The sequence below is a fragment of the Cottoperca gobio genome, chromosome 5 (assembly GCF_900634415.1).
Source record: "Cottoperca gobio chromosome 5, fCotGob3.1, whole genome shotgun sequence".
In the NCBI taxonomy this organism is placed as follows: domain Eukaryota; kingdom Metazoa; phylum Chordata; class Actinopteri; order Perciformes; family Bovichtidae; genus Cottoperca; species Cottoperca gobio.
The window spans coordinates 28,028,018-28,037,805 of record NC_041359.1 but is presented as its reverse complement, the minus strand read 5'-3'; positions in this window follow the sequence as shown (position 1 = coordinate 28,037,805).

Below are 9,788 nucleotides of genomic sequence, written 5' to 3'. Positions count from 1 at the left end.
TCTCTGGATAAAAACAGCACCCCCTGTGGCACCCAGTGTAGACCATCCCAAAAAAAATCTACCATTTCTTTCTGCAGTTTTGCTAAAAGGCCAGAGGGAGGGTCTACACAGGTCAGACGGTGCCACAATTGGGATGCTACAAGGTTGTTTAAAACCAAAACCCTACCTTTAAAAGACATCTGAGGGAGCAGCCACTTCCACTTGGAAAGCTTTCCCTGAATCTTTTCTGTGACGTTCTCCCAGTTCTTCTGGACAATAATTTCTTTTCCTACAAATACTCCGAGATATTTCAGGCCGTCAGTTCTCCAGGTGAGGCTCTGGGGAAGAACTGGGAGACCGCCACGCCACTCCCCGACAGCGAGGGCCTCACTTTTCTTCCAATTTACCTTCGCTGCCGATGTTACACTAAAACTATCTACTATATCTGTTAAAATGTCCGCATCTCTCTGGCTTTTAATAAAAACAATAATATCATCTGCGTATGCGGATAAAACAAATCTGCTATTAAAACCAGGTAAAACCAGACCTTGTAGGCTGGAGCGTATTTTGCAGAGGAGAGGTTCCAGGGAGAGCGCATAGAGCATCCCCGACAGAGCACAGCCCTGCCGGACCCCTCTACACACTCTAAAAGGAGCACACAGAGTACCATTAAACTTCAGCACACTCTCAACTTCACTGTACAACACCTTGATCTTGCCTATGAAACCAGCGCTGAACCCAAACTTCTCCATTACTTTCCAGAGGAAGTTGTGTTCAACGCGGTCAAAAGCCTTTTCCTGGTCTAGAGAAATCAGACCAGTATCACAGCCCAATGAGCTGGAGACCTCCAAAACATCTCGAATTAGGTAGACATTGTCTACCATGGACCTGCCGGGCACACAGTAGGTCTGGTCCCGGTGGATGACCTGCTCCATAGCCCCCCCCAGCCTGGTGGCCAGAGCTTTGGACAGAAGCTTGTAATCCACACACAGCAAAGACACAGGGCGCCAGTTTCCGATGTCCTGCAGGTTTCCTTTCTTGGGCAGGAGCGTTATCACGGCCCTGCGGCAGGACATCGGCATGGAACCAGAGGCCAGACTCTCGTTAAAAACATCTAAAAGATCTGTTGCTAAAATGTCCCAATATGCTTTAAAAAACTCAACAGTGAGGCCGTCGATGCCGGGAGCCCGCCGTCCTTGCATTTTTTGCAGAGCAGCCTGTAGCTCCCGTGTGGTCAACGGCCCCTCCAGCTGTGAGTTGGTTTGCTCTGCTACCTGAGGTAGTCCCCCTAAAAACCCCTCTAAAAACGTTTCCTCCCCCTCGTACTCACTCGAGTATAGGGAGGAATAAAAACTCACAGCCCGTGTTCTGATCTGGCTTGGTTCCGTTATCTCTTGCCCTGTGACTGAGAGCAGTGAGTGGATTACCCTCTTCTGTCCGTTCTTCTTCTCCAGGCCGAAGAAGAAACTGGATGGAGCATCCATTTCGGTGGCGTTTTGGAACCGGGACCGGACCAGTGCGCCCTGGACTTTAACGTCTAGCAGGTCGGCTAATGCCATTTTTTTTACTTTGAGGATTTCAATATATCCTCGATCTCCTGTGGACTCACTTATTTGTTCTAGTTCCACTATATCACCCTCCAGGTCTTTCATAGATCTGGTGATGTCATGTGTGACATTGAGGGTGTGCTGCTGACAAAGCATTTTAATTTCAGTCTTACCATGGTCCCACCACTGCCTAAGACTGTTAAAATCACTCTTCCTTTGCCTAAAAACACTCCAGAAATAAATAAAAGCTTCTCTAAAATTTTTATCAAATGTTAAAACTGAGTTAAAGTGCCAGTATGCGCTTCTTGGCAACACATTTCTTATAAAAACATTACATAAAAGCAAAGAGTGATCGGTAAAACCAACAGGTATAATATTACACATTTTAAAAATGTTAAAATGATGTTTAAAACAATAAATACGATCTAACCTGGCAGAGGAAATCCTATTCCCTCTGCAGTGGGACCATGTGTATTGTTTAGCCTCTGCGTTCATCCTCCTCCATACATCCACCAGACCATGAGAGCGGACCAGCTGCCTCAGAACATGCTGGGACGCTGGATGCGGCTCTGCGTGGTTCCGATCTAAAAAAGCATTTTCTGTACAGTTAAAATCCCCCCCCAAGAATAAAAAATCCTCCGAGGCACAGCTATTTAAAACATCATTAATTTTTTGTAAAAACAACTTCCTCTCTGCACCGATTGTTGGGGCATACACATTTATAAAAACAGCATTAAAAAGGTCAAACCGGGCTTTTACTAAAAGCAACCTCCCCTCGATAAAATGCTCGACCTCCAGTGAGACTGGAGTAAAAGATTTGGAGAAGAGGAAGCCCACTCCTCCACTAAGAGATGTGTTGTGGCTTAAAATGACTTCCCCTTCCCACTCCCTCCTCCAGTCTATCTCGTTAGAGCCGTCGCTGTGCGTCTCCTGTAAAAAAAGGACATCAATGTGTTTTAATTTTGCAGTTTCATAAATTTGTGTCCTTTTTTTAAAAACTCTGGCTCCGTTCACATTTAAAACACCCACTTTAAAAGTATCCATGGCTGACATGTTAAAATAAGAAAAAATAAAAACAAATAAATTAATTAAGACCCCCATCATCACTGTTTATTTGTTTTTTTACTTTAAGCACCAGTTTTTTTAATCTATAAACCTCCTGCTCAATGAGGCCAGACTCTTTTTGGCTCATATGGAATCTGCTTGAGCTAATAAAAACGAGTAAATCCGGAAAATAATCCTCCACTTTTACTCCGTGTTGGTTTTTTGTGTGTTGGAGGAAAACTTTCAACATTTCAACTGAGTACATTTTTGTTTTCTGGCTGTTGGTCAGAGTAAAACCAGGGATGTCGCTGCTGTCTGACACACACTCCTCTTCACTAGCACTGTCTTCTGCCTGTCCCTGCTTCCTGCCTGTCTGTCCTTCCTCCCCGACTTTACTATTCTTGGCATCACTGGATGCACTCTGACTTTTCTTTTTCCGTTTTGTGGCAGGTTTTGTTTTTTTTAACTCTCTTCCTCCATCTCTGCCTCTTCTACCTGCTCACTCCACGGAACCTGTATTTTTCCTGTCCTCTCTCCTTCTACACCACCCATTTCCTCCACTACATCGCCCGCTTCCTTTTCCTCTTCTGTCCTTACCTCACTCACCTCCTCTGCCTCACTTGCCTCCTTTACCTCTCCTACTCCTACTACACTCACCTCCTCTGCATCCCCCCCCTCTTTTGCTACATCACTTACCTCCTTTAAATCTTCTACTCTCATCTCCTCTGTACCACCTACCTCTTCCCCACCACCCATCTCTTCTACAGCACCTATCTCCTCTACCTCTTCTCCTCCCATACCACCTGACACCCCCCTGCACTTCCTCTCCCTGTTTTTTTTGTTTTTTTTCCCCATTTTTTTCCACCACACCAAGTGAATTAACACCACCTATCCCGTGTACAAAGCTGGACACAGCAGCTGCGCGTCCTGGCGCGGCCCAGCGGAGAGCCCTCCTCCGAAGCCGCGGCTTCTCCCGGCGAAGAGCCCCCCGCCGGGGGAGCGGCAGCCGCTCCTCCAGGATCAGGCGGAGCTGGACCCCCGCGCTTCGGACAGGCTCTCGCGGTGTGTCCCTCCTCCCCGCAACCAAAACATTTCATAACCGATGAAGTTGCAAATAACACGTATTCATAATCATCTACCTTAACGTGGAAGCGGAGGTTGAGCTCCGCATCTCGGTTATTCAGTATCATATACAGCTGTCTTCGGTGAGACACTACGTGCTTCAGCAACTGAGACTTACATCCAGACAGAATCTTTTTTACCGGGGAAACAACTTTCCCGTGTCTGGATAGTTCTCTGCTGAGAAACTCATCGGTTATGAACGGAGGGACATTAGATATTACCACTTTGGTTGCGGGCAGAGTGAGTGGCATCACCTGCACAAACACTCCGCTCACCGTAATACCTGTCTCGATGACGCGGTGCACCCGCTCCACCTGGTCCAGGAAGATGACAACAGCCCCGTTCATCCGCGCCAGAGACTTCACACTGCCATGTCCGACCTTGTCTCCCACAGCTAACCCGATCTCCTCAACGCTACACGGGAAGCCGGCTGATATTTTGATCCCGTGCTTCCTCGTTAGCTTGGTATAGTCTCCATTTGCCATGACGTCAGACGCCGGCCGGCAGAAACACCGGCAGGAGAAAAACAACCCAAGAGCACCCCGACTATCCACCCAAACGCACCAAAAAGTAAACTAAATCAAACTGTCACCAATGAACTAAGTTAAATCAAAACCCATTATTAAATAAAGTAAGAAAAGAAAGTATCGAATTAGCACCTGCTCAGCGTCTCACTCACACCAACCAAACTCCCAGCAGCCCGAGAGAGAGAGAGAGAGACAGAGATAGACAGAGAGAGACAGAGAGACAGAGAGACAGAGAGAGAGAGGAGAGAGACAGAGAGAGGAGAGGACTAGAGAGCAGGGAGAGAGAGATAGACAGAGAGAGAGAAGAGGGCGACGGAGAGGTGGGAGCGAGTAGAGAGAGAAGAAAGAGAGCGGAGAGGAGAGAGAGAGAGAAAGGAGAGGACTGAGAGGAGAGAGAATAGAGGGTGATGGAGAGAGAGGGGAAGAGGAGAGAGAGGGAGGAGGGAGGAGAGGGGGAGCGAGACGGAGAGAGAGGAGAGGAGGAGGAGAGAGGAGGAGAGGGAAAGAGGAGAGGAGGAGATTGGAGAGAGAAAGACGAGTGGAGAATAGAGGGAGAGAGGGATGGAGAAAGACGGGAGAGAGGAGAGGGAGAGAAGGAGAGGAGAGGGAGGGGGAGGGAGAGGGGAGGAGAGAGGGGAGGAGGGGAGAGGAGAGAGCGGAGAAGTGAGGGAGAGGAGGAGGAGAGAGAGTAGGGGAGAAGGGAGGGACGAAGAGAGGGAAACGAGAGAGCACAGGAGTGGAGAGGTCGAGGGGGTGAGAGAGGGCAGAGAAGAGGACGACAGGAGAGAGAGAGAAGAGGACAGAGAGGGAGAGAGAGAGACTCAAGAGAGAGAATGACTAGAGATGAACAAGAGCGGAAACGGGCAGCAGAGAGACGAGGAGAGCGAGACCAGAAGAGAGACCGAGAGATGAGACATGGACGGAGAGGAGCGCGAGAGACCAGAGAGAGAGAGAGGCAGAGAGAGAGAAGAGAGAGAAGAGAGAGACAGAGAGAGAGAGCGAGGAGAGAGAGACAGAGAGAGAGAGAGAGAGACAGAGAGAGAGAGAGAGAGAGACAGAGAGAGAGAGAGAGACAGAGAGAGAGAGAGACAGAGTTTATGTCTCGGCCTTTCATTCAAAATATTCACAAAAACCTTAACTTTTCACTGAAGTAAAATTATTGAAAGAAATTCTTATTTTGACTTTGAATACATATTTTTCTCCAAAACATCTGTGCCACACTTATTGGCACCCCTAGACAATCCTATGATAAATATCTAACTGAAGTATATTTCCAGTCATATCTTACATCTTTCGGTTCACCTGTTTGATTAGGAACTCTTAAGTGGTCAACCATGACTTCCTGTTTCACTGGGGTATTAATATGAGGTGACACAGGCCAGAATTCTCCTTGTCATTCTTCACTACGGGAAAGACCCGAGAACACAGTGATGACCTGCGACGAAAAGCTGATGAGCTGCAAGGAAATGGATATAAGAACATCTTGAAACGGTTGAAAATGCCCATTTCCACTACAGCGCAATAATTAAGAAGCTTAAAGCAACAGGAGATGTTAAGAATCAGCCTGGAGGAAGACGTGTGTGTATATTGACGCCACACACCGTGAGGAGAATGGTTTGACTGGCAAAAGAATCTCCAAGGATCACAGCTGGAGAGTTTCAGGTTAGTTGAGTCTTGAGGTCAGAAAGTCTCCAAAACGACCATCAGACGCCGCCTACATCACCACAAGTTGTTTGGGAGGGTTGCCAGAAAAAAGCCATTGCTGTCAATTAACAACAAACTAAAGTGCCTACAGTTTGCCAAACGTTACTGGGACTTTGATTGGGACAGGGTTATATGGTCAGATGAGACCAAAATAGAGCTTTTTGGTAACAAACGTCAAAGGTGGGTTTGGCGTAGACAGAAAGATAGCCTTACAGAAAAGCTCCTCATACCCACTGTGAAGTATGGTGGTGGATCTTTGATGTTGTGGGGCTGTTTTTCTTGCAAAGGTCCTGGACATCTTGTTAGGATACATGGTATCATGGATTCTATCAAATACCAGCAGATATTAAATGAAAACCTAACAGCCTCGGCCCGGAAGCTTAAAATGGGCCGTGGTTGGACCTTCCAGCAGGACAATGATCCAAAGCACACCTCAAAATCTACACAACAATGGTTTACTGACCACAGAATAAAGGTTTTTGCCACGGCCATCACAGTCCCCGGACCTAAATCCTATAGAACATGTGTGGGATGAGCTGAAGAGGAGAGTCCACAAGCGTCAACCTCGGAATCTGAAGGATCTGGAGAGATTGTGTGGAAGAATGGTCTCAGATCCCGTGCCGTGTGTTCACCAACCTCATCAGGCATCTCAGGAGAAGACTCAGAGCTGTAATCCTGGCAAAAGGAGGCTGCACAAAATATTAAATGAAGGGCTGCCAATAATTGTGGCACACATGTTTTGGAGAAAAATATTTATTTAAAGTCAAAATAAGAATTTCTTTCAATAAGTTTACTTCAGTGAAAAGGTAAGATTTGTGTGAATATTTTGAGTGAAAGGCCGAGACGATAAACAATAAAATACATTTTACAGGCTGTTTTGCTAATTTTTACTAAAGGGGTACCAATAATTCTGTAGGTCACACCTCAGACATGATTTTTTTCTAGCACTCATTTTAAACCAATTTCCTCGTGTGAATGAGCCACTTATAACATTTTGTGAAGTGCTCGCAATGAAAATGTCAATATATGGCACTGCATACCCCTAGTCTGTATTTATCCTGCACTTTATTTTTAAACATGAGCTACAACCAGCATCACTCCGAATGTCTTCTGCAAAGTCCAGATTTCTTTGCAGCAAGGCAGCATAGAGACATAAAAGATCGTTGCACTCTCAGGCGCCTGAGAAATGGAGCAGGCAGAGCAGCTGCACCCCCGCTATAAGACAACATTTGAACTAGTTTGGATCAAAACTAGAGAATCCAGCTTCAGGTCGACTTAGAGGCCCGGGCTGAAGGTGGCGTGCAGCTCCGGACATCGCCACTTCCCTGAGGCTGTGGACTTGGTGTCCGCTGCGGGGAGGGACGTGGCCTATATGGCATCTATAATATGAGCCTGTCTGCAGTTGAGTTAAGTGAAAACACTACTGAGGGATGTTTCATGTAGCACAAAGTCAGATAAAGTCAAAGACACTCACAGCTGCTTGCCAGGGTTCAGAGAGCCTCCGTCTATTTCCCGGTCAATGTCGGTGCGCAGGTCCTCCAGGTTGGTACCCGTTCCTTGAGGGAAGGAATGTCATCACAACAATTAGTAAGTGATTCTCACCCAAAAATACAAAACATTTGACTGCAGTGTCTTAATCCAGCTGCTCCCCCCCACCCCCCATGAAGGCCATAAACCAACAATAACTAAGGCTGGGCATCGCCACTAATTCCCCAAACTGATGTGATACGCAAGTTCTTAACTTGATTACATGTCTGATTTGATTCAAAGTCAATTTGATATTTAAGTTACAATACCAATAGTGCTTGGTTATGAAAGAGATTTAAAAGTACATTCATTTTTAATTATTATTTATTTTGTATTAATTTATATTAATATGCATAATACTGTTTAAAAACATGAATTACGATTGTATACGAGCAGTGGTGGAAGAAGTACTCAGATTTTTTAAAAGTAAAAGTCCTGCGTTCCTAATCTTACTTTAGTAAAACTACAAAAAGTATTGGCATCAAAATATACTCAAGTACTCGTTATACGTAATGGCCTAATTCACAATAATATATAATAAATGATTGTATTATAATTATTGAAAGGTGGAGCTACTTGTATTTACTTTGTAAACTGCTGTTGGACTTCTTAACCTATAATTAAATGTTTATATTTTGTATTAGCTCATAATCTGAATCTCACACATATCCTATGGCGGAAATGAATGCCGGCGTATACGAAATGTACGGCAATACGCTGGTGTATGTTGATATAAATGAAGGGTAAGTTGTGATCGTTAGAAGGACGCAGACAACACGCCGAACACGCCAGACACACGGCCCTGTCACACAGCTCCGTATGGCACAAACATGCCAGGCGCATATGAAAAGTAGCTCAACATTTGTCAGAGTCCAAATACGTCCAACTTTTCCACAGCGGTGTTGTAGCTGACGTATACATAACGAATACATAACGAATTACTATACGTATGTCAAACATTGATATCGTATCACTTACTTATTTAAAACGTATCAGAGCGTCTGGACAACGGAGCTGGAAAAGTGCCATTTGGTTCACGTCATGCTGATGCTGGAGAACAGAATGTACTCTTGTTGCAGCCTCTCAGCATCCTCCATGCTCTCTGATGATGGGTTGATATATTCATCAAGACGTGCTGTGAAGAAGTGAGGATGAGCTATTCACAGGGACCCTGTATACCAGGGGTGGGGAACCTCCGGCCTCGGCCTGGGTCCTTGAACACAACACGAGCAAAACATTTTATTCAATTTAATTATTGCATACTGCCTTTTTACTTATGTTCTTTTTCTGTGACAAGATACATTTCCCTGTTGTGGTAATAATAAAGGATTTCTGATTTCTGATATAACAGAAAGATACATGGATAAAAAAGTCGCTTTTTTGCATCTAGCATAAAAGAAGTGAAATGAATGGGCTGCGTCTTAAAAATGTTTGCAGGGGTTATGAGTTCAATAATTAGTACGGCCCTCAAAGGATGTTGTAAAAAGTAAAATGGCCCTTGATAGGAAAAAGGTTCTAACTAACTAGCTATCAAGCTCCTCTCCAGTGGAACCAGCTTCCAGTTTGTGTTCGGGAGGCAGACACACTCTCCACATTTAAGAGTAGGCTAAAGACTTTCCTTTTTGATAAAGCTTATAGTTAGGGCTGGCTCAGGTTTACCCTGGATCAGCCCCTAGTTATGCTGCTATAGGCTTAGACTGCCGGGGGACACCTCCCTGCTCTCTTCCTTCTCTTCCTCTCTCCTCCCCTCCCTCTCTTCCTTCTCTCCCTCTCTATCTGTATGCATTTATGTAAATGTATGTTACTAACTCACCATCCGGGGCATCATCCCCAGAGTGTCTGTCTCTCATGTGGCAGGTTGCCACTGATAAAGTTTACGTCAGGATAAGGAATCGTGACATGCGCCTGCTGACCTGGTCCTGCTGGACACCAGGAAGCCTTTTTGACATTTTCCTGGATTCATTCAAACTTTCTCTTTTTCAACACAACATCATTTCTGTCAAATGTTGTATTTGTACTATGTTGTTTATCCTGTACACACGACATCTATTGCACGTCTGTCCGTCCTGGGAGAGGGATCCCTCCTCAGTTGCTCTCCCTGAGGTTTCTTCCATCTTCCCCCTTTAATTATGGGGTTTCTTTTAGGAAGTTTTTCCTTGTGCGATGCGAGGGTCTGACAGAGGGTCTAAAGACAGAGGGTCTAAGGGCAGAGGGTGTAAGGACAGAGGGTCTAAGGACAGAGGGTGTAAGGACAGAGGGTCTAAGGACAGAGGGTCTAAGGACAGAGGGTCTGAGGACAGAGGGTCTAAGGACAGAGGGTCTAAGGACAGAGGGTCTA